Source organism: Bubalus kerabau, chromosome 5 (genome assembly GCF_029407905.1).
Source record: "Bubalus kerabau isolate K-KA32 ecotype Philippines breed swamp buffalo chromosome 5, PCC_UOA_SB_1v2, whole genome shotgun sequence".
Classification (NCBI taxonomy): domain Eukaryota; kingdom Metazoa; phylum Chordata; class Mammalia; order Artiodactyla; family Bovidae; genus Bubalus; species Bubalus kerabau.
In genome coordinates, this window is record NC_073628.1 from 97,515,199 (window position 1) to 97,537,322 (window position 22,124).

General features: G+C 50.2%; 1 protein-coding gene across 10 annotated transcripts in view; it reads right to left on the minus strand.

Annotated features, from left to right (window-relative positions):
* The window catches only part of TARDBP (TAR DNA binding protein), a 202,564-nt gene extending 181,296 nt beyond the window's left edge, over window positions 1-21,268 (minus strand). For all 10 annotated transcript variants that reach the window (XR_008714947.1, XR_008714945.1, XR_008714944.1 and 7 more), the window contains exon 1: window positions 21,265-21,268. The gene's annotated coding sequence lies outside the window, so the exon portion shown is untranslated. The remainder of the gene's footprint in view (window positions 1-21,264) is intronic.
* Window positions 21,269-22,124: the final 856 nt, after the last annotated feature.

Genomic DNA, 22,124 nt, shown 5'->3' on the forward strand with positions numbered 1-22,124 from the left:
CTGCCACTCTCTGTGCCTGGGGACTCCAGGAAAAGGGGACGTGGGCCGACACGGCAGCAAGAGGCATCGAGGTGACATAGCAGGAAGAACTGCAGGCCACGATACCAGCAGTGAGGGGGACGGGGCGTGACGGCTCTTTCCCCCAAAATGGTTAAGAAAGAGGAAAGACTTGCCAAGACAGCAAGTGCCGCCCAGGAAAATTAGGCAGCAGGCCTAATGAAAACCAGGCAGTGGGCCAAGCAAGAAATGTGACCTTCCTCCTGCCTCTCCTTTTTCTTCCCTCTGAGCCTGGGTGTGGGGTGGGGCAGGGTCTTTGCCTTCAGCTGGGTCTTGGGCAGAAGGTACCACTTAGGCGCATACTGAGAGTAGGGGTGGGTAGGGGGGAGAGGCAAGACCATGGGAAGATGGGACAGGATCAGAGGAAGCAGGTTGACAACATCTGGCCTTAGGGTCCGACAGGTTTTTCGGGCCTGCTGGGACCCTAGAGAGGCTCTAGAACAAGCCCATCATTTTACCAACAAGGAAACGACGACCCAAATTGGTGAGGAGGTGGGCAGAGCCAACAGGATGAAAGCCTGCCTCTAACTTGGGCTCTTGGCTTCTATCTCCTTCTGGCCTCCCTGTCTCTGAACTTGGCCAGAGGAGATTAGCCCCAGTCCTTTGGACACCTGGCTTCCTCAGGTTGGGTCAGCCCCATTGTCAGGACACGAAGTCTCAAACCTTCTCCCCTAAAGTGCCACTAAGGGCAGCTCCTTACCAGAGTGGCCTGGTGCTATCCTATAATGCAGGTGTCCCCAGCCTCTGGGGTCTAATGCCTGATGATTTGAGGTGGAGCTGATGCAATAATAATAGAAATAAAGTGCACACTAAATGTAAATGCACTCGAATCATCCCCAAACCACTACCCTCCTCCCTCACTGGTCCAGGGAAAAACTGTCTTTCACGAAACCAGTCCCTGGTGCCAAAAAGGCTGGGGACTACTGCTATCATGGGTCCGTGTTGCTTAGATAATGTTCCTCCCAGCCCCTCCCCCCAAATTTAAGTAAGACATTGACATACTGAGATGATGTGCTAGGTTTATCTCGTGGCTTCATCTCCCCTCACCTCCAACACAGGGCAATGTCTCCCCCAGCTAGAGGAGCTCAGGGTTCACTGATCTACCAGCCCCTCAAGGACAGATGATTTTGTCACTTCTTTTCACTGCTGTGTCGCCAGAACCCAGAACAGTGTTTGGCACCTAGTAGCTGCTCAATAAATATGTGTCAATGGAATGAATAAGCAAGATTGTCTGGGGAGGCCTGCTGGAGGAAGTGACACTCCAGCTGAAATCTGAGGGGTGAGGAGGTGGAAAGAGAAGAGACAAGCCCCTGGGTCAGAGGGCACAGCAGGTGTGAAGGTCTGCAGCAGAGAGCCCAGAGTGTTTGAAGAGCAGAGCTGATGCACCTGGAGCTGTAGTGTGCTGCGTGGGGTGGCCTGAGGTGGGGGCTGTTCAGCCCAGTCCCTCTCCTTTCTGGCTGTGACCTTGCACAAGCTATTGGTCCTCTCTGAGTCTCAGTTCCCTGGTCTGTCAAATAGGATTAAAAAAAAGAGCTACCTCATCGGGACTTGGGAGGACGAGGGGGTCAATGTACAGGGCCAGCCTATGGCCATGGCTGAATATTCAGTGGCTCTAATACTATTAGCTTAAAATTAAATTGGGCTTCCTAGGTGGCTCAGTGGTAAAGAATCCACCTGCCAATGCAGGTGACACAGGAGACTCGGATTCAACCCCTGGGTCGGGAAGATCCCCTGGAGAAGGAAACGGCAACCCACTCCTGTATTCTTGCCTGGGAAATCCCATGACCAGAGGAGCACGGAGGGCTACAGTCCATGGGGTCACAAAGAGTTGGACACAACAGCACGCACACATGCATGCACAATTAAATTAATAATTAAGGGACTTCCCTGGTTGTCCAGCTTTGTGCTTCCACTGTAGGGGACCCAGCTTCAATCCCTGGTCAGGCAACTAAGATCCCACATGCCACTCGAGACAGCCAAAAAAATTTTCCTTTGATGATAAAGAATAAAAGAAACAAGATGAATAAAAACTAGAAACAGAAAAATAAAAATGACTTAAAAATAAATTAATCATTAAAAACAACTACTAAATAATAATTCCAATTACCATCTAGAAGCTCTATTTTTCATTTTGCACCATGCTCCATGCCCCATCTCAAACTCAAGCCAAGCTACAGCCTGGAGGTGCCCCCTTCCCTCTTGTGCCCCGCCTGAAGGTCAGGCCTTCCCAAGGTTATCTCTTGTTTTTCTCTGGATTCTGTGAAGTCGCACAGGTCACACTCTGGGGCTGAAAAGTGTTGCTTTTTATAGCCTTCCCTGATGGCAAGGAATGCCTGTGGGGCCCGTCGTGGGGAGTCCTGGCCCTGGGCAGAGATACCTAGGGGGCTGGGGGCCCCGCAGCCACACTAACCTGACACCCCAGCCCTCTGAAACCCTTCTAGGCCAAGCTGCCACCCCTGCTAGGTATCACAGGACCAAGGATGCAGGCCAAGAAGGTGTAAGTGCCTTGAACAGAAAGCCAGGACTCCCTGATTCCAAATCCGGTCTTGGGCAGGCCACTATCCCACTCTAGACTTTACTTTCCCATCTGTAAAATGGGACTACAGGCCTTGTGTGCCTCCCATGGAGGTGAAGGGCCTGGAAGCTTTGGGGAGAACTGGGCAGAGGGTTAGCAGGTCCCAGGGCCAGGTCCCTGTGATGGCAGGAGGGAGAGGGACCAGGGATAAGGCAGGCACAACAGTAATGGTTTCAAAGAACCTGGCGGAGGGAGGGAAGAGTGATTCAGTGTGGCAGGCCCTCTGCCTCCTTCACCTCCTGGAATCCTGAACCTTGGAGGAGGCAGAGCGATCAGCATCACTGACCGGAAAAGCAAGGCTGGAGAGCTGAAGTCATTGCCCAGGGTCACCTGCCTTGTAAGAGACGGAGCTGGACTCACACTCAGATGTGTCCCTCATTTTGGTCACTTCAGCAGGCAGCCCCTGGTGACAGCTGACCGCCAAGAAGACCAGCTGGGGGACCGTGTCCCCTTGCGGGAGCCCTCAACTCACCGAGTTCCCACCCCTCGCTCCACCAGGTAGGTGCCTGCAGCTCCTCTCCCTTCTCTGCATCCCCGCCCCTCCCAGGCCCCTCACCCCCACCCCCAGGAAGAGGCCTGGCTTGTGGGGTCCTGGCCAGACTCTAGCCAGGGCCCCAAGAGTGGCTGAGGGCTTGCTCAGCATGACCGGCACTGCCCTTTGCTTCTCCCCCACCCCTTTACCCCTACCTGTGCCTCCCCCTCCCTCCTTTTAATCTGGTTCTTATCAAGGATGATAACATTCAGCAATAATAAAACCCGGGTCCACTTTCTAACAGCTGATTGCCCCCACGCCCTGATGCAGCGATAGGGAACCTGGGTCTCGGGCTGACCTGAGGAAGGCTCCATGCAGCCCCCACCCCATGGGGCGTCTCCAGGGGCCCTGGATCACTCCCACCCCTGGCTGACTCCCTGGGGAACCTCTGGAGAGAGGTTACAACCTCTCTTCTTCCCAAGAATCTCAAAGCTGCTTCCTTTTTGCCAGGAACTGCAGGAAGGGCCCACGACCAACCTGTGCTATCCAACTGTCCATCCTTCTCTCCACAGCACAACATGCAACAGTTATCCCTTTGGGCACCGACTTTGTGCCATTAATAGGTTCTTTGGTAGTGTTTTCAGGCATTTTCTTAAGGAATCATGAGTAATACATGTTGCCCGTAACCCCGTTTTACTCAGCTATGAGCAAACTGAAGCTCAGAGAGGTCAAGTCACTTGCCCATGCTCACATAGTGGGTAGGGGCTGAGTTAAGATTCAAATTTAAGGGACTGCCCCGGTGGTCCAGTGGTTAAGATCCTGCACTTCCACTGTAGCGACTTGAGTTCAATCCCTGGTTGGGGAACTAAGTTCTCACATGCTGCTCGGTATGGCCAAAAAAATTAAAAAAAAAAAACAAAAAAAACAATATGCCTTTGTTGTTATTGTTTAGTCACTAAGTCATGTCCAACTCTTTTGAAACCCCATGGACTGTAGCCCACCAGGCTCCTCTGTCCATGGGATTTCCCAGGCAAGAATACTAGAGTGGGCTGCTATTTCCTTCTCCAGGGGATCTCCACCCCAGAGATCAAATAGGTATCACTTATATCTCCTGCAGTGGCAGGCTCATTCTTTACCACTGAGCCACCAGGGAAGCCCAACATGATTTTAAGGAATACCTATATAATGAAATGATATTAAAATTTTTTTTAATTTAAGACTGCTGGGCTCCAGAATCCATGCTATCGAGTGCCTTGTCTCCCACCTCCTGCCTGTGCCCTGCCAAGTGGGAAGCACCTGCTGTTGCTGCGTCCTGTCCTCACATAATGAGGGGTCCTGCCCCAAGAAAGGGAGACCCGGGACCCTGCTTCTTCCATCTCTTCCCTGAGGTCTGACCTGGCAGGGCTGAGAGTTGGGGTTCCTGCAGCAGCCCAAGCCTGGGCCGGCTGCCAGGGCTGAGCTGGGGTGCCTGCACCCCATGAGGACCTTTGTCCCTTTAATAGGCCCTCCTTGGTACAGGATGTCCCAGGGCGGAGGGTGCAGTCTGAATGCCAGGCCTGGGCAAGCCCTGCCCAGGGCACTCCCCATGTTCTGGGGCTGAGGGCAGGGCACCCATGTCTTTGACAAACAGGCATTGGTTGCCCTGTGCACAAGAACTGGGGCTCCCAGCCACCCCCAGCCACAGCAAGACTTAGGGGGTCCCTAAGATGGGCAGATGGGCAGTCTGGATCTTTCCCAAATGAAATTCACAGACAGGACCATCTGTGTTTATTCAGATGCCCCATCTGCCCCCACCTTGCTTTCAACTCCACAGCCCTGTTCCTCCCATCTCTATCCTAGCCCCTACCATGCCTGGAAAATATCTACCCTCCTCCCTGCCAACTTTTGAGCCTCTACAGTCCTCAAGGCCCTGCTCCTGACACCTCCTCCAGGAAGTCCTCTCTGAGTGCTGCCGCTCACAGTAATCTCCCTTCCCCACCTGGAACTCCCAAAACCCTAATGTAGAACACACAGCACCCAACAGTGCTCCTCAGCCTGCTCTGACGGAGCCTCTGTGGTGTGCCAAGCGCTGTGCTGAACTTGACGGAGTGGAGGAAGAGAAAAAATTATTAACACACGGTCCTGGCCCTGGGAGTGCGCTCAAGCCTGTGGGGGTATAGATCACATCACACATTCCTATAGCACTTTTCTAAATAGTATGACCCCTCCTGCCCCTGCCTGTGCCCCCCAGGACCCCAGATCTCTAGTCCCCAGGGGTGCAGGCACCTCAGGCTCAGCCCTGAGGCTAGCCCTCTCTGGGTAGTGGCCCATAGAGATGCCCAATAAATACTGGTTGGATGAAGAATGAATTGAATGAATGAATGACTTGTGGGTTTCCCTCATTTCCTCCCCTGGAGGCTGAGCTGCGTGAGGGCAGGGACCAGTTGATCTTACACTCAGGAAAAACAAGGGTTTCTGGGAGCTTGGAGGAGGGTCACGTCCAAGACTAGGGCAGGTGGCCGTGAGACCTGACAACAAAGCAGTAGGGGCAGGGACCGATCAAGAAAAGCCTGGTCCCATGAAAATGCTGTGCACAGGCAAAGGCCAGGGCCCAGACCACAGGGTGCTTTGGCGGGAAAGCAGAAAGCCATGTGTCCAGGCAGGGGGAGCCAAAGAGAAGGGAGGAGAGGGTGGCAGGGTCACACCAAGCGGGACCTTGGGAGTCACAGGAAGGAATCGGGACCTTTGATGGCCTCAAATCCACTGCTGCGTGACAGCAGGTGGGCAGGGCCAGCCTGGGGCCCCTGTCCTTTCAGGAGGCAGTTGCAGAATTTCAGGAGAGCCTGAGTGTGTCTGGATTTACTGTTCCTCCTTCCTCATCTAGGAGAGTCTGGGGTCCCAGATCTTAGCCTCTGGGGACCTTTGGGGCTCATTCAGTCTTGCTTTCAGATGCAAGATGGGAGCAGTGAGGCCCAGAGCTGGAAAGAATCTTACCTGAGTTTGAGAGCAAGTTGGGGGTGAGAATCCAGGGCTGAGGAGGTCTCGGCCAGGGAGGCCCCTCCCCATCATGGAGCAGGCAAAGGTGGAGCACCTTGGTGGGCAGGGGTCCACAGGGAGCCACTCGTTCAGGTCACAGGTGACAGTCTTGAGTGGCCCTGGCAAGACCAGGGCATTTAGAATGGTCCAGTACTGGGGGTTGAGGCTGAAAGAGTCCATCTGAGCAACAGGGGTTGGGGAGCAGTTGGAGGACCAGGCTTAAGTTTGATACAGGGTCCTGAACCCACAGAGCCCCCTGTCCTGGGGGCACCGCTGCCAGCCTTGCTGCTTTCAAACAGGCTGCCTGAGTCACAAAGTAATATGATTATTACTCTAACTACAGGCAGCGACAGCAATGGCCACCCTCTATCAAGCACCTCCTAGGTGCCTGGCATTATTTCACTGGGCCCTCATGATAACCCAGAAGGAGGTTGTGTTATTGCCCCATCTTACAGATGAAAAAACAGAGGCACAGACAAGTGATGTCATTTATATGGCAGCTGTGAGTGAGAGAGTAAAGATTGGAGTCTGAGAGGCCTGACCCCAGAACCATCTCTTAACATCAGAGGGCCAACCCTGGTTATGCCAAGTTGAGAGTTGGGACAGCGTTCAAGTCTGCTTTTAAGTAACCATGAGCCAGTGAATTTCTGAGGCTCAATTTCCTTCCTTCTCTTCCTAGAATCTGAGAATGTGGATGAGTAGACTTCAAGGAGTTGCTGTGAGAACACAGGAGGTGGTGCATTTAAAGTGCCTGGATCAGAGTGAAGTAAGCCAGAAAGAAAAACACCAATACAGTATACTAACGCATATATATGGAATTTAGAAAGATGGTAACAATAACCCTGTGTACGAGACAGCAAAAGAGACACTGAGGTATAGATCAGTCTTTTGGACTCTGTGGGAGAGGGAGAGGATGGGGAGATTTGGGAGAATGGCATTGAAACATGTATAATATCATGTATGAAACAAGTTGCCAGTCCAGGTTCAATGCACAATACTGGATGCTTGGGGCTGGTGCACTGGGACGACCCAGAGGGAGGGTATGGGGAGGGAGGAGGGAGGAGGGTTCAGGATGGGGAGCACGGGTATACCTGTGGCGGATTCATTTTGATATTTGGCAAAACTAATACAATATTGTAAAGTTTAAAAATAAAATAAAATAAATAAAATAAAATAAAGTGCCTGGATCACAGAAGGGGCTTGAGGAGCACTGGCTCTGGCCCTGCCAGGCCTCTGATGGCTTTCGACACCTCTCCCGGGGCACGTTCAGTCTCCACCCCACGCCCATCTGCATGCCAAGCTGCCAGCCTTGGCAGGTGAGCCAGGCCTGCCTCCTGCCCTCCCCTTCCTGTGCATGATCGGGCCCCCCCTCTGGTGGGGCTACCCTGGTTGGGGCTGGGCAGAGGGTCCTCTCCAGGCTGGACTCTTCCTGGGTGGGATTGGGGGAAAGCTGGTACTTGTACAAGGGCGGCCAGACTCTGAGGGCTCAAGAGTTCTGGAGAAAGGGGCAAAGCTCCCCGCCCTCATTTCTCCAGCTCACTTCCTCCATCCTTGATAAAGGTGTTTAATGAGCAAACACACATTTGAAGAGAAGGCCCATTTCTGGGAAGAATCTGGCTCCCCTGAGATGCCAAATCAAAATTTCCTCTCTCACCTCCTCTGATTGACTTTGGTTTTGATGTTGGTTCGGGTGAGTGCTCTGAGCCTCAACTTCCTCATCTGTAAAATGGGGATGAGACTTTTCTGGAGAGCTGGGGGGGCTTCAGTAAAACACTTAAGGTGATACTATTTTAGCCTAACCAAATATTCTCCTGCCTCATTCAACTCCCAGTGCAAAGTTGCCCCTCTTGGGCACCTGGAGAAACTGAGGAATTACGCCCCAAGTCCCAGGGGCAGAAGTGGGAACAGAAGCCCGGTGTCCAGTGTCCCAACTCTGGGTTCTGCTTGGCCTCGAGGTGGCAGTGCCGAGATACCGTCTCCAATCCCAAGGGCCCAGAGGAATTTGGACGCCAAAGAAAAACAACAAGTCCCAGCCCAATGTTTTTCATTTTTGTCCTGAACAATGCCGTTTCTGGGCTGATTGTTAAGCAAATATTACAGGAGGTGGGCCCCAGAGCTGACGCAGGCTGGAATATCATCAAAGCTATAGCCCCAGGGCCCTGCCACCCATAGATTCTGTCTCAGACTCCAGGGGCCACTTGTGGCCCTTCCTGAGTCTGGCCACCTTGGAGGAGGGAGCTTCAGGTTCTGGGGTCCCAGGGAGTCCTGACTAGAGAGAAGGCATTGTGGAGAACACTTCTGTCCAGCATGCTGGGTCTCCCCTCCCCCTCCATCCTCTTTAGGGCACAGGGGGTTTGGCTGACTATACCTGTTTGCTCTGGACTGTAGGGTTTCTTGTGACAGGGAACTTTCAGTGCTAAAATTGGGATAGTCTTGATGAACTGGCTTCCCCGGTGGCTCAGATGATAAAGAACCCGGCTGCAATGATGGAGACCTGGGTTCGATCCCTGGGTTGGGAAGATCCCCTGGAGGAGGGCATGGCAACCCACTCCAGTATTCTTGCCTGGAGAATGCCCATGGACAGAGGAGCCTGGCAGGCTACAGTCCATGGTGTTGCAAAGAGTCGGACATGACTGAACAACTTAGCACACACACATAGCATGGCACACTTGAGTGAACCAGGATGGTTGTCACCCTATAGGGTCAAAGAATTGAGAGTCAAGTGCAACAATTCCTTAGATGATTATAATGATAACGTCTACTATTATGACTCCCACCATTTATTGAGTGATTACTGTGTGCCTGGCACCCCACATAAGGGGCCTGACATGTATCACCTCACATATCCCCGTGAACAGACCTGTGAGTCCCATTATACAGCTAAGAAAACTGAGGCTCAGAAACTGACTTGCATTGAGGTCATGCACGTGGCTAGGAAATGGGAGAAAAGAGAGTCAAACCCAGCCTGATTCCAAAGACCTAGATTCCAGTTACCCTCTGCCCTGTGAGGGAGATTGACCTTGGCCAGCAATAGATGGTAAGACCAAGGTCAAGACAGTGGGAAGAGCTCAACTTCCCACTGTGAGCTGGTGCTCCCTCAGTATTAGGACACCCCTGCCCATCAATATTGGGAGGCCCCATTGCCCCTTGGTCTAGCCTCTGAGAAACACATCCCAGTTGACTGGGGGTAATAAGATGCTTCCGTCTGGTCTTAAGGTGTTGCAGGAAGGGGGACCCTTCCAGGGCCTGAAAGGGGGCTCTTGTCTAACACTCGGAAATGAATTGTCCAAAGAGACATGTGTGTGACAAAGCAAGAGACTTTATTGGGAAGCTCCCAACCAGGAAACCAGGAGGACTGCTCTGCCACGTGGCTCAAAACCTTGGGTTTTATGGTGATGGATAATTTTCTCGGGTTTTTTTGGCCAATCATTATGACTCAGGATTCTTTCTGGTGGCACATGCATTGCTCAGCCAAGATGGATGCCAGCAAGGAGGATTTTGGGAGGTGGTTGGACACCTGGCATCTCCTTTTGATCTTTCACAAACTCTCCCAGTTGGTGGTGGCTTATTAGTTCTGTGTTCCTTACTAAGACCTCCTGTCATAAAATAACTCAGGCAAACAGTTACTATGGTGCCCGGCCAGGGAGCGCAGTTTCAGTCAGTGTGTTGCCCCCAACAAAGGGCTCCAGAAACTGTCCAGAAACTATGGGAGGTCAGTGCAGCCTCTGGAATCCAGCCTTGTCTTGAGAGCCTGTGGCCTCATTGGACAAACCCAGGCTGAACAGTCTCTTCCAGAGCCCTGGGCAAGGCAGGGTCCCAGGACTCCAGCCCCCACTGGTTTCTGAGTCCTGGAAGGCAGGGGTCAGAGCTGGTCTGGACTCTGTTCTCACCAGAGGCTGGGCCTGGGGCTTCCCAGGCAGCCCCCTCCTCTCTGTTACCCTGCTTTGCTTGGCTGCTGGTGCTTTGGCCTCAGGCCTCTGTGACGGTGAGGGTACTGACGCTCTGGGGGTCTGTTTGAGGTTTCCTCCAGTGGCTGGTGGCGGCGGGTACAGCTCACTAATTAATTAGCGCTTAAGTACTTAGCATCCTCCTGCATCGTGTCAAACGAGGATTTGAGTCTTAATTCCCTGTGTAGGTAACGGTGGGAATGTGCCGGGGAGGGCAGTCAGGACTTAGAGAAAATGCTTCCCCCCCACTTGGATGCTGCTGGAAACACTGCTGGTGCAGAGGCAGAAGGACACCCACGGGGGCAGAGCTCTTGGACGCCCCTCATCCCCTCCTCCCCACCCCCATCACCATTTGCTTATCCTCTGTGGCATAGAGGGGTAATACCCACAGGTCCCACAGCCCCACTGCCTGCGTTCATTTCCTAGCTGCCCCCGCCTGCTCTGTGTGTGCCCATGAGGGAGTGACTTAATCTCCTTGAATCTTGGTTTGCGTGTATAAAGGTGATGGAGATGGTATCTACCCATAGGAGTGCTGCAGAGAGTAAACAGCTACTGAAATTTTAGAGAACATGGCTGGCACGTGCTACCTCCCCCTCCTCCTCACACTGATTAATAGGAGCTACTTTCTTTCATTTATTCACTCTCTTGGTCATGTTTCTATTTCTCTCACAAGCATTTATCAAGCGTCTACTATGTACCTGCTGGGCACAAGCCCAGGTGCTGGGAGCACACAGCTAAGGATTTCCACCTCTTTAAATCTTAGTCTGACCATCCATGACATGGGAATGATGACAGCCTCTGTCTATGAGGTTCAATGAGATACTGAAAGTCAAAGGCTGAGCCCCATTGACCTCTGGCTATTAGTGGGGGGAGGAGGAGCAGCAGTTCCAGTAGAACTGAACTAGGGGCTGCAGGGCAGACAGGATGGCCCTCTCTCCCTGGCTCATGGCCCAGTATCCCTCAGAGGACCCACCTGGAAAGATGGTTCCATCCCTTGTCTTCCCGGGTTATACCTGAATGAGGAGCTGCCTATTCAGTGCCCGGACTCAGGGACAATGGGTGAAGGTCTGAATGGGTCCTTGAAGGGAGAGCCACAGGGTGGGTACCTGCTAAGTTGCTTCAGTCATGTCTGACTCTTCATGACCCCATGGACTGTAGCCTGCCAGGCTCCTCTGTCCACAGCATTCTCCAGGTGAGAATACTGGAGTGGGTTGCCGTGCCCTCCTCCAGGGGATCGTCCCAACCCAGAGATGGAACCCACTTCTCTTATATCGCCTGCTTTGGCAGGCGGGTTCTTAAAGACCAAATCTGATCCTTCTTTTTCTAACACGTTTGACCTGTTTACGCTCCATCAGCATCACCTGGAAAAGCTTGGTCACAGAAATGGGTGGTTTCCACTGTTGCTGTCACAGACGTGGCGCCTGTGGGGTCTCTAGTGTAAGCCTCCCTCGAACAGTGAAACTGCATGGGGCGTCTCAGCCCCATAGAGTGCCAGGTGACCAGCCAAGGGTGCTGGAGAAGGCCACATCTGTTGTAAGTAGAAGTTATCATCAAGAGGTGGGGAGAAAGAAGTGGAGGGGGGCTGAGACAGAGGAGGGGAATGGTAGAGGAAAGTGCTGGAAATTGAGTCTGAGGTTCTTGGATTAGCCACATGCCTCTGCTCTGTGACCTGAAGAAAGCCACACAACCTCTCTGAGTTTTAATTTTCTCACATGAAATGAGGATATCAATCCTGCAAGAGACAGCATCTCCAGCTGAGCACTCTGTGAATTGACAACGTGTCATAAAACTTCAGGGATTGCGTTATTTAGGTACCAAAATGGACTAACGATTCTACAGAAGACTTTTTCCACTACAGGAAGTTTTACAGAGACTCAAATTCAGCTGCACACTCTAGGGTTCTAACACTGAGTTCTGCCTGCCATAAAAATAGACACCATTTCTGCAGGGCCTACTAAGTGCCAGGAACCACGCTAAGTGCAGGGCATTCCTTAAGTCTTATCAACTCCTCACAATAGGCCCATGAACTGAGCACTCTTAGCCCCTCTTACAGATGAGGTATCTTAGGATCAATTGGGTTAAGGCATTTTTCTAAGTTCTCCCAGCTAGTCAAGATTCCAACCCAGGTTAGCTGCACTTGACAGTCAGCAAACACTTGCTGAGTGAATATGTGAACAAATGAATGCGTGATTACAGGAAAATAGTTGCTTAGGGGACAGTGAGTAGGGTCTTCCTTTTTAGGGAAGCTAGAAAAGCAGGGGCAGCAAGGAAAGAGTACTCCAAGGCTTTTGTCCATCTTGAGCTACCTACGATTGCAGAGAGCCCCAGAAGTTTAAAAGAGACGGAAAATATAATCCTAGTCCAGAAGGAAGAATGGACAATTCAGGTACTCACTGGTCTCTGTGATGTGGCAGCCACATGCCAGATACTTGGATAGGATCCACGATGCAGCCCTGGATGGACTAGACATCGTCCTGCCCTCGCGATGCTTACGACAACTGGCAATGGAGCCAGACTTGAAGCACAATGGCCATGTAGACGGTAACACTTTGGGGATGGCAGATGGGAGGCTTGGGACCAACCAGCTCTCAGTCTGTTTCTATGCCTATTCTCTTACACAAAAGGAAGAGCTTGAGAACTAGGGTGTTGTCTAATCACATCGCCTCACTTACATATTCAGACCCAGAGCCTGAAAGAAATTAGATGGAGACAATAAGGGGCAGGAGGTTGGAAGAATGAAAGTCATACTAAAGCCTACAATCTGCTCCTTGACCAAAATGAGAGCTCACGTCCAATGCGCACCCACTATGAGCTGGAAACTGTGCTAAGACCTTCACCTATGTTATCTCACTCGATCTTGCAATAACACGCGATAATTGAAATGCTGAGGCTTAGAGAGGTCACCTTGCCCAAGGTCAAACTTGCTAGAGAGTGGCAGAGTTGGGATTCAGACTCCAGGATGTATGACTGCAGACAGTGAACTGTCAGTGTGAGCTTTGCTCCCTGGATGAGCCTATTCTTTGGGTGGCAAAAGCTCCCTGCAGTCTGACTTCATAGAGCATGATGGGCTGGGATGAGTAGGGAGAGGGCAGGGCAAATTCCAAGACTGGTAGCTGGTCTCCAACAAGCAAAGTTGCTTTAGCACATGTGGCCCCAACCTCAAGGCAACTGGGGGGAAGAAGAGGGGCTGAAATAGAAGAGCTTGTGAAATTCACTGTGCTCTGAGTTAACGACAGCTTGGAAAACCTCTCTGAAGGTTCCTGGCAATGTCCCTGTGGGAGCCAGCTCATGTATTTTAAGAAAAAAAAAAATCATTAAGGAACTTAGGACTATGGAGAGGCTGTAAATGTAAAATATTGGTGGTTCGACAGTATATCCTTAGCAGCTTCAAGCAGAGTTCATCTTGACGAGCCAGAACCGTGTCCAAGAAATAAATCACTGTGTTTTCTCCCAGATGGCTCCCACCTCAATCCATCTAGGATGTCTGCTCACCTAGTTTGGGACTGACCAAGACTATGACCGCACCTCCCCAGAAAAGGATGGACTACTGGCAGGATTACAGAGGGAACTGAGCCCCACTCGGTAGGTGGAATGAGAGAGAGCCCAAGCAATGAACCCCTACGTCTGCCCTTACTTTGGCTGTCAGTAGTTATAACTATATACCAAAAGCACTTCATTTACTTACAGACATTCTGGTGGTAAGGCTGTTACTCTGGCACCCGCTAGTACTGGTGACTCAATTGGTAAAGAATCCACCTGCATTGCAGGAGACCTGGGTTTGATTCCTGGGTTGGGAAGATGCCCTGGAGAAGGGAATGGCTACCCACTCCAGTATTCTGGCCGGGAGAATTCCATGGTCAGAGGAGCCTGGCAGGCTACAGTGCATGGGGTTGCAAAGAGTTGGACACAACTTTCAGTTTCAGACATTCAATGCTGCTTGTTGGTGCCGGGAAGAAATCAATGGTTTGGGTCACAGCCACAGCACCTGCTTGTCCCTTGTCCCGTGGGTGTTTTGTTCCCTTCCCTCTGCCCTGTTTCCCCACAGGAAAGAAGGTGCCATCACCCAGTCAATCTTTTATTCCACTTCCTCTTTCCTTTAGTGAGCTAAAGAGAAGGTTGGGAATGAGTGGATTTAAAAGTGTTGGGGACCACCCCTGCCCCCAGCCCCATCAGCCCGGGCCTGGATCCGGCCCAGACAGAGGACCTGAGGCTGGAAGGAAGATTACCAAGGTCCCACTGTAGCCTTCAGCCCCCATATCCAGGGTGACTTCTAACAAACCACCTGACCCCTCCCCACCTCCCCCTTCCCAGCTGGGAGACAGGGAGGGTGACATTGAGCGCCGGCTCTGGGGCGTCCTAAGGGTTAACTAATTAATGGTCGGAAAGTGCTTTGAAAAAATAAAGTGCTGGATAATGGGAAGGGCAATTATGTTGGGAGAAACTCCTAATTTGGCTGGAATTGATGTTAATGATAAAGTATCTGAAACATGTAGCAAGCAAGCGTGATTGTATTTTATATGACAGAGAGAGACACTCACACGCAGGGGACATGGAGAGCAGTTAATTTGGTTAAATAAAGTGAAAGATAAAAGGAACGCAGACGCCACGGACCTCGCTGTTTATCTGGACTTGGAGTAACACTTTGGAATTGGAGCGGGCCCTCTGACTCCTATTTATTTGTTTGTGATTGAAATAAATGGGGAAGTGCCAGGCTTACGGTTCAAAAAGAGCCCATGGAAAGCAGACTCTGATAGAAGGTCCCAGGCAGCTACAGCCAGCATTCCGGGAAAGAGCCAAGGTCTTTGAGAGAGTCAAGGTGGGTGAGGATTGTCCCCATGGTACCTTGTCCTGCACACAGAAGCCTCGCCCATCAAAGCTGGAGGGAGCTTAGAGGACAGCTAGTGTACCTCTCTCATCTTCCAGAGGGAGAAACTGAAGCATGGAAGAAGAGAGAATATTAATCGGTATTGTTGTTCAGTCGCTAAGTCATGTCTGACTCTTTGTGACCCCATGGACTGCAGCACGCCAGGCTTCCCTGTCCTTCACCATCTCCCAGAGTTTGATATATTAATCGGTATAGGAGCGAACATTTATGGAGCACTTCTGCTTGCCAGGCCCAGCGATAAGATATTATGGTGGTAGTGGCTGGTGGTTTAGTGGCTAAGTCATGTCTGATTCTTGCAACTCCCCATGGACTGTAGCCCACCAGGCTCCTCTTCCCTTGGAATTTCCCAGGAAAGAATACTGGAGTGGGTTGCCATTTCCTCCTCCAGGGGATATTACTGACTTGGGGATTGAACTCGGTTTCTTGAATTACAGGTAGACAATTTACTACCTGAGCCATTATGATCCCATTTAATCCTCAAAGAGACCCTATGAGGTGGGTACCATTTTTATCCCCATCTTACAGAGAAAAAAAACAGAAGCTCAGAGAAGCAAAGCTACGTGTTCAAGGTCACAGAGCCAAGAAACAGCAGAGTAGGGAGGCACAGGCAGCCCCGTCCTGGGAGTTAAGCTCTGTGATCGTGACCTTTGGATTAATCAAGTGCACTCCATATTCACAGGCCTCCCAGGTGGCTCAGTGGTAAAGAATCCGCCTGCCAATGCAGGAGACATGGGTTCGATCGCCGGGTGGGGAATATCCCCTGGAGGAGGGCATGGCAACCCATTCCAGTATTCTTGCCTGAAGAATCCCATGGACAGAGGAGCCTGATGGACTACAGTCCATGGGGCTGCAAAGAGTCGGACACTCCTGAGCAACTGAACACACACGCAGTCCATACTCACAGCTTTGTTCTCCTTGACTTGATCTGCTGAAGTAGGGAACAGGACAAGGAAGTGGGGAAACTTCTATCTCTGTCCAGTGAGCACTCAGTGATGGGGTCTTCTGGCCAAGGACCCTCTCAGGAGGGTTTGAGCCATAGTTTTGGGCCTGATGAGAGAGTGTGAGGTTGCCCCAGGGAAGAGCAGGCGCCTTGGTTTCTGGAAGGTCTGTGAGGTCCCTGCAGGTCCAGATTAGTATTCAGTATTTATAATATTTCCATAATGGTAAAACAAAAGAAAACAAGCAGAGAGAATGCATTTTTAATCACCAATCATTTCTCTTTGTTTGTTGTGAATGAACAGCGAGGTGAAATAGTATTTCATAATCACCCCATTCGAATTTTCCTCCCCACAAAGCACTGAGAAATCTCTAAATAAAATAAATAAACAAGCTAAGACCTTAAAATAAATTCCAGAGGGCAGAGTGCTACGTGTGGGTTATCACAGCTGCGGGAGACAGGAGCTCAGAGGTGGGGAAGGGAGGACAAAGGGACAGGGGCCTTGTCAGTTACCTGGAATCAGAGATCCAGGTCTAGGTGACCCACAGTAGGTTAAGAAAAGCAGATCAATGCTTTGAAGATCTACACGGTGGAGTGGAGCTGGGGCGGACTCCCCATCCTTCATCACCTCATTCTTATTCTTCCAGCATCTTCTGTCCTCATCCTGTCAGTGTAAACCAAGGGAGCTCCTGTCCCCTGGCCCCTTGGAGCTTTACAACCTCCCAGCATTTAGGAAATCTTACCTACACGGTGTCCACCAGCCCTCTGAGCTAGTGTGACTTTCTCAATTGTTAAACAAAGAAACCATAGCAAAGAGAGAAGGGACATATCCAAGACCTTGCAGCAAGCTAGTGACAGGGCTAGACCTGGAACTCTAGGGGCTTGACTCCCTGTTAGGTCACCTCATCTACCTGCACTTATCTCTAAGTGTCTTTGAGAAGTCTCCTTTGCCATGAAAATTTTCTTCATAGGCTGTTCCCAATATTTGTTTTATTCATCTCAGCATCTCCAGACCCTCAGGTTCTAGCAAGGTGCCTGGTACATGGGGGCACTCATTCAGAGGTTTGTTGGATGTATGGATGGATGAGTGGATGGCTGGGTAGGTGGATGGATGAGTGGACATATGGATGGATAAAGAGATGGATGGATGGATGGAAGGATGGATGAGTGAATGAATGGATGGATCAACAGATGGATGGATGGATCAATGGATGGATAGATGGATGGATGAGTTGATGGATGGATAGATGGATGGATGGATGGATGGATGGAAGGTTGGATGGGTGGATGGAAGTTTGGATAGATTGACAGAAGTTTGGAGGGATGAATGATTGGATGGATGAATGGATTGATAGATGAAAAAGTAAGAGGCTAGAGCTGATTTGGTCCCTTCACTGGCCATTAGCTCTCAGTAGATCGATAATGCTCATCATACTGGGTTAGTCACTAAGTCGAGTCCGATCCTTTTGCAACCCCATGGACTGTAAACTGTCAAGCTCTTCTGTCCATGGAATTCTCCAATCAAGAATACTTGGAGTAAGTTGCCATGCCCTTCTCCATACAGTCTAGTTAATATACAGGGTCCTGATGCCTTGAAATTATGTCTCCAAGCATCCTCTGAAAGACCCTGGGGGAAAAAGTCACCTTCTAGCAAGTCAGAGCCCTTTCAGGTAGAAATTTGAAGCAAAGCTCTAGGGCCAGGCAGACCCCCATTTTCAAGTGAGACATGTGGTGGTAAAGAGCATTTTCCTGGGGTTAAGGGACCTGGACTCTGCTCCCACTCTACCATTAACTTGCTGTGTGGTCATAGGTGAGTAAGTGACTTCCTCTCTCTGGGCCTCAGTTTCCCACTCTGAAGTGTCCTCTGTTAAATGTTCTGGGCTCTGAATCCAGTCCCTTCTATGTGGACAACTCAGCCAGAACGTGGAAAAACTACCTCTGGAGAGCCTGTTTTATAGGCTGGGCAGCCCTCTCCCTCAATCTCTAAGCCCTTCCATGTTTAGGAGCACTGCTCAGCCCTCTCCAGCCTTTTCCCTGGTGGGGCAGTTGGAATGGGATAGCTCAAAGCAACGGGGTATTCTCAAAGCCCGGCTGAATGTTCCAGCCATGGCCAAGGCCCACACTCCCTCTGAATCCTATTGAAAAAATAATAAAAAGGTAATTACTTTGTCATTACTGAACACTGATTTGTCTTTTTTTTTTTTTTTTCTTTCGTAAGGCATGACCATAAATAACCAGCCCATTACCCTTCGGAGTGGACACACACATCTATAGGCCCCACCTCCCTGTACAGGCTGGTTCTCCCCTCATACCACCACCCTGGTATATACCACACATCCACACACACATGCCCATCACACACAGAGATGCTGCTCCTTCACCTGACATTTTCTAAGCATTCTGCCAGATGCTGGGAATAATCATAACAATGGCCATTATGCGTGAATCCAGGCTAAGTGCTTTGTGTAAATGATCTCAGTTAATTTTTCCCTGTGAGGTAGATATGTATTTGTTGCCATTTTAGAGAGGGAGACACTGAGGCTGAGGAAGGTCAGGAACTTGCCCAAGGTCGTACTGCTAGTGAGTACCAGAGCTGGGACTTGAACCCATGTGACCCAATTAGAAATCCAGACTCCAACAGACCAGTTGATTAAACATGGATTTAACACACACTCCCCCCCCCACACACACACAGTCTACCAAGATAATTATAATCCAGTGTGATTAGTGCTGCAACAGAGTAGTCAAGAGGGCTGTGGGTGCCCACATGGAGGCATCTAACCTGGTTTGGAGCAGAAGGACTTCAGGGAAGGCTCCCCAGAGGAGGTGATACTTGCTTAGGCTTCCCAGGTGGCTCAGTGGTAAAGAATTTGCCTGCCAATGCAGGAGACACAAGTTTGACCCCTGGGTCAGGAAGATTCCCCCAGAGAAGGAAATGGCAACCCACTCCAGTATTCTTGCCTAGAGAATCCCATGGACAGAGGAGCCTGGCAGGCTATAGTCCACGGGGTTGCAAAAGAATTGGACACGACTGAGTGGCTAAACAACAACACAGAAATAAAGAAGGGGAGGTGAGGCCTTCTGGGAACAGCCTGGATGAAGGCCTGGAGGGGAGACCCAAGCAGGTATGTTTGGAGCCCTGAGCAGCTCTGTGTGGCTGGGGCAGAGGATGTGCAAAGGTGTGACAGAGTGTTGAGAGGTAAGGCTGGAGAGGCAGGCAGGGCTCACATCCGGGCCAGGCTGGCACAGCGGGGAGCCCTCCTCCACCCACAGTCAGCTACCTGGCACACCTGTCCATGTGACACGAGGGCACCTCATCAGCAAAACAGCTCTTTCCTGCCTCCCCGGCCAGCCCCGCCCTCCGTGAGACACAGTGCCATGGGCGGCAGCCAGCACCTGTACAGGTGCCAGTCGGGAGCCAGCACGGCCACTTCCGGAGATTCACGGCGGCTTCCTCTTGCCCGTGGTGTGGCCACACCAACCTCAGGCAGGTTGCCTCCTGGGACGGAGCAGCACAGCCATGACTAGTCCGTTTGGCTCCTGCCCTCAGAGATATGTGCTGATTTCAGATCTGAGAGAGGGGGAGGAAGAAGCAAGGGCCTGGGGCTGAGAGATGGGTCCACGTGGTACATGGCAGGAACCACCAGGCCCCGGGAGTGTGGCTGGTGCTTTAAGGACAGGTGGCCCCTTCAACTTCTCCATCACTTGGTTTCCCTTGGTCAGTAGGGTTCTGGTGGCAGGCGTGCCCCTCCCTGGCAGGCATGGGAGGGGGTAGGTGTCACCCATGGATTTATTTTTTAAGAGATGATGTCACAAGTCAGCCCTGCCCCTCACCTGGCTGTACTTTTCTGTATTCAGGTGTCTGCTGACAGCATGAACACAATCTTTCAGTGTGCAAATAGAGCGCGGTCTACCTGCATAGACCCAAGCCCTCCTTTAAAGGGATACGTGTCCCACAAATGTATGTGCATGTGCGCACGCGCACACACACACCTACACGCCCATACAGATAAAATCAGACACATACCTCATTACTTGGCATGAAAGACACTCCTATCCACACACACATCCCAAAAGTCTGCTGGGGTGGGCTCAAAAAGATATAACTGGTGGATTTCACTTAAATTCATTCTTTTAAAGTCCAGTTCACACCCCAGTACAGGGCTCTCAGACTGTGGGTGTTTTAAAATTTTCTGCATTCTGCTTATATTTGTATTTTTCTGAACTGTTAGTATTGAATGTGAGTTAATCTTTTTACCCCAGAAATTTAAAGCTATTAAAAAAAAAAAAAAGAGGGTATTTAAGCTGAAAAGGATCAGAGAGATCAGACTGGGATTAGGGTACATTTCCTAAAAGGAAAAAATTAGTCACCTTCAATTCTTCTTGTTACCAGGTAAGGGTAAACATAAATACCAAAAAAGTAAATTAGTTAGAACCAACTAGAAAAAGGAAAAAGTTGAATCAGAGAGCAAAACAGTCTGTCCCTTGACTGGGGCTGAGTGATAGCTCAGGCGGGGAAATGAAAGCAGGTACAAAGTGTGGATGCTGAGCTTGAAAAACAGGTAGTATTTATGGCATAGAAATCCCTAAGGCTTCTCTGTCGAGAGAGGTGTCTGCAAGGTGTGGGCGGAGAGGTAGGAGGAAGCAGGAGCTCATTTCTGTTGAGACTGACAGACCCCACCCCTCTGCCCCCAAGAGTTGAGCACATGCCCAAGAAGCCTGGGCTCAGGTAGACAGTCTAGAAGCTCCCCCAGAACCTGTAAGAGATCTCTGCTCTCCCCTCCAACTACCCACTCCTAAGCATTTGTTTTTCTCATCTCTGCCCGAAGTTGTGGGTCTGAACAAGGCCGCTCAAACCTTGAAACAGCCCCTGCTTGTGGCCAGCACGGTTCTAATAAGGATTCATTACTAGAATCACAGACTCTTTCACCCATTAAATTAACAGGGGTTTAAAAAAAAAAAAGAGTGAGAATACCAAAAGCTGGAGAGCATTTGGAGAGATGGAACTTGCTCACAGGCTGCTGGCTGGAGGGCAAGTTCATACAGCCTAATGGGGAGGGGGCACTGGCAACTGGGAATCAAAGCTCTGAAATGCGTGCACACTCTTTGACTCAACAATTCCACTTGAAGGAATGTGCACTATCATTTATGGACAAGGATATTCATTAGTATTATTTATAATAATGAAATGAATTGGGAACGAATTTGACGTCCAAAGTTTCCAATAGTGGGGGACTGGTTAAGTAAATTATGATCAAGCTCTGCTATGGGTCTACACAACATCGTGTTGTGGAACAGCATTTAATGATGGGAGAAAATGTTCATGCAACATACACATGCGTTGGTATGTGCTCAGTCATGTCTGATTCTTTGCAACCCCATGTACTGGAGCTCTACAGGCTCCTCTGTCCATGAAGTTACCCTAGCAAGAATACTGGAGCAGGTTGCCATTTTCTTCTCCAGGGGATCTTCCTGACCCAGGAATCGAACCAGAGTTTCTTGCATCTCCTGCATTGGCAGGCGAGTTCTTTACCACTGAGCCACCTGGGAAACCCTACATACACATAGCAGACTTAAAAAAAACCTGGAATGTTCAGTGTGCTGATTATATAAAACAAAACAAAGCAAAAACAAAAAACAAACAAAAACCCTAGACTGGCAGGAAATACACTGAAACATCAGCAGTGAATTATTCATGGGTGGTGGGATTACAGACAATTAACTTTTTCTTCCTGTTTATCTGTACTTCCTGAATTTTCTACAATAAATACATTATATATGTATATATATATAGTCAGAAACAAATAACACGTGCTTTACAAAAAGGAATGAGGGTATTTGGGGGTGAAAAGGCTTGGCAAGTTGGTCAACTTGGATGAGATTTGAGAACCAAGCTTAGCATTTGGGACGAAGCCCCTCTCTCCCCTCCTCCCACTCATGGACTCCCAAGAGAGACATTCGTAAAAAAAAAAAAATGCACTCAGCTTTTTTTATTTTTAATTACAACTTGCCCAGTAATCACCATAATCACTTATCTCAGGCATTTGTTTAATTATTCAGTCACTAAGTGTCTATTGAGCACCCACTGTGATGCCAGAACTATACAAGACCCAGTGAACCCAAAAGACACAGACCTCACCCAAGGGGAACCTCAAACTTAAGGCAGCCTAGGAAAAAGGGAAACAAGCATGTAGTCTGTAATTTTTACATTTAAAAATAGCGATTCTTTGCCAATA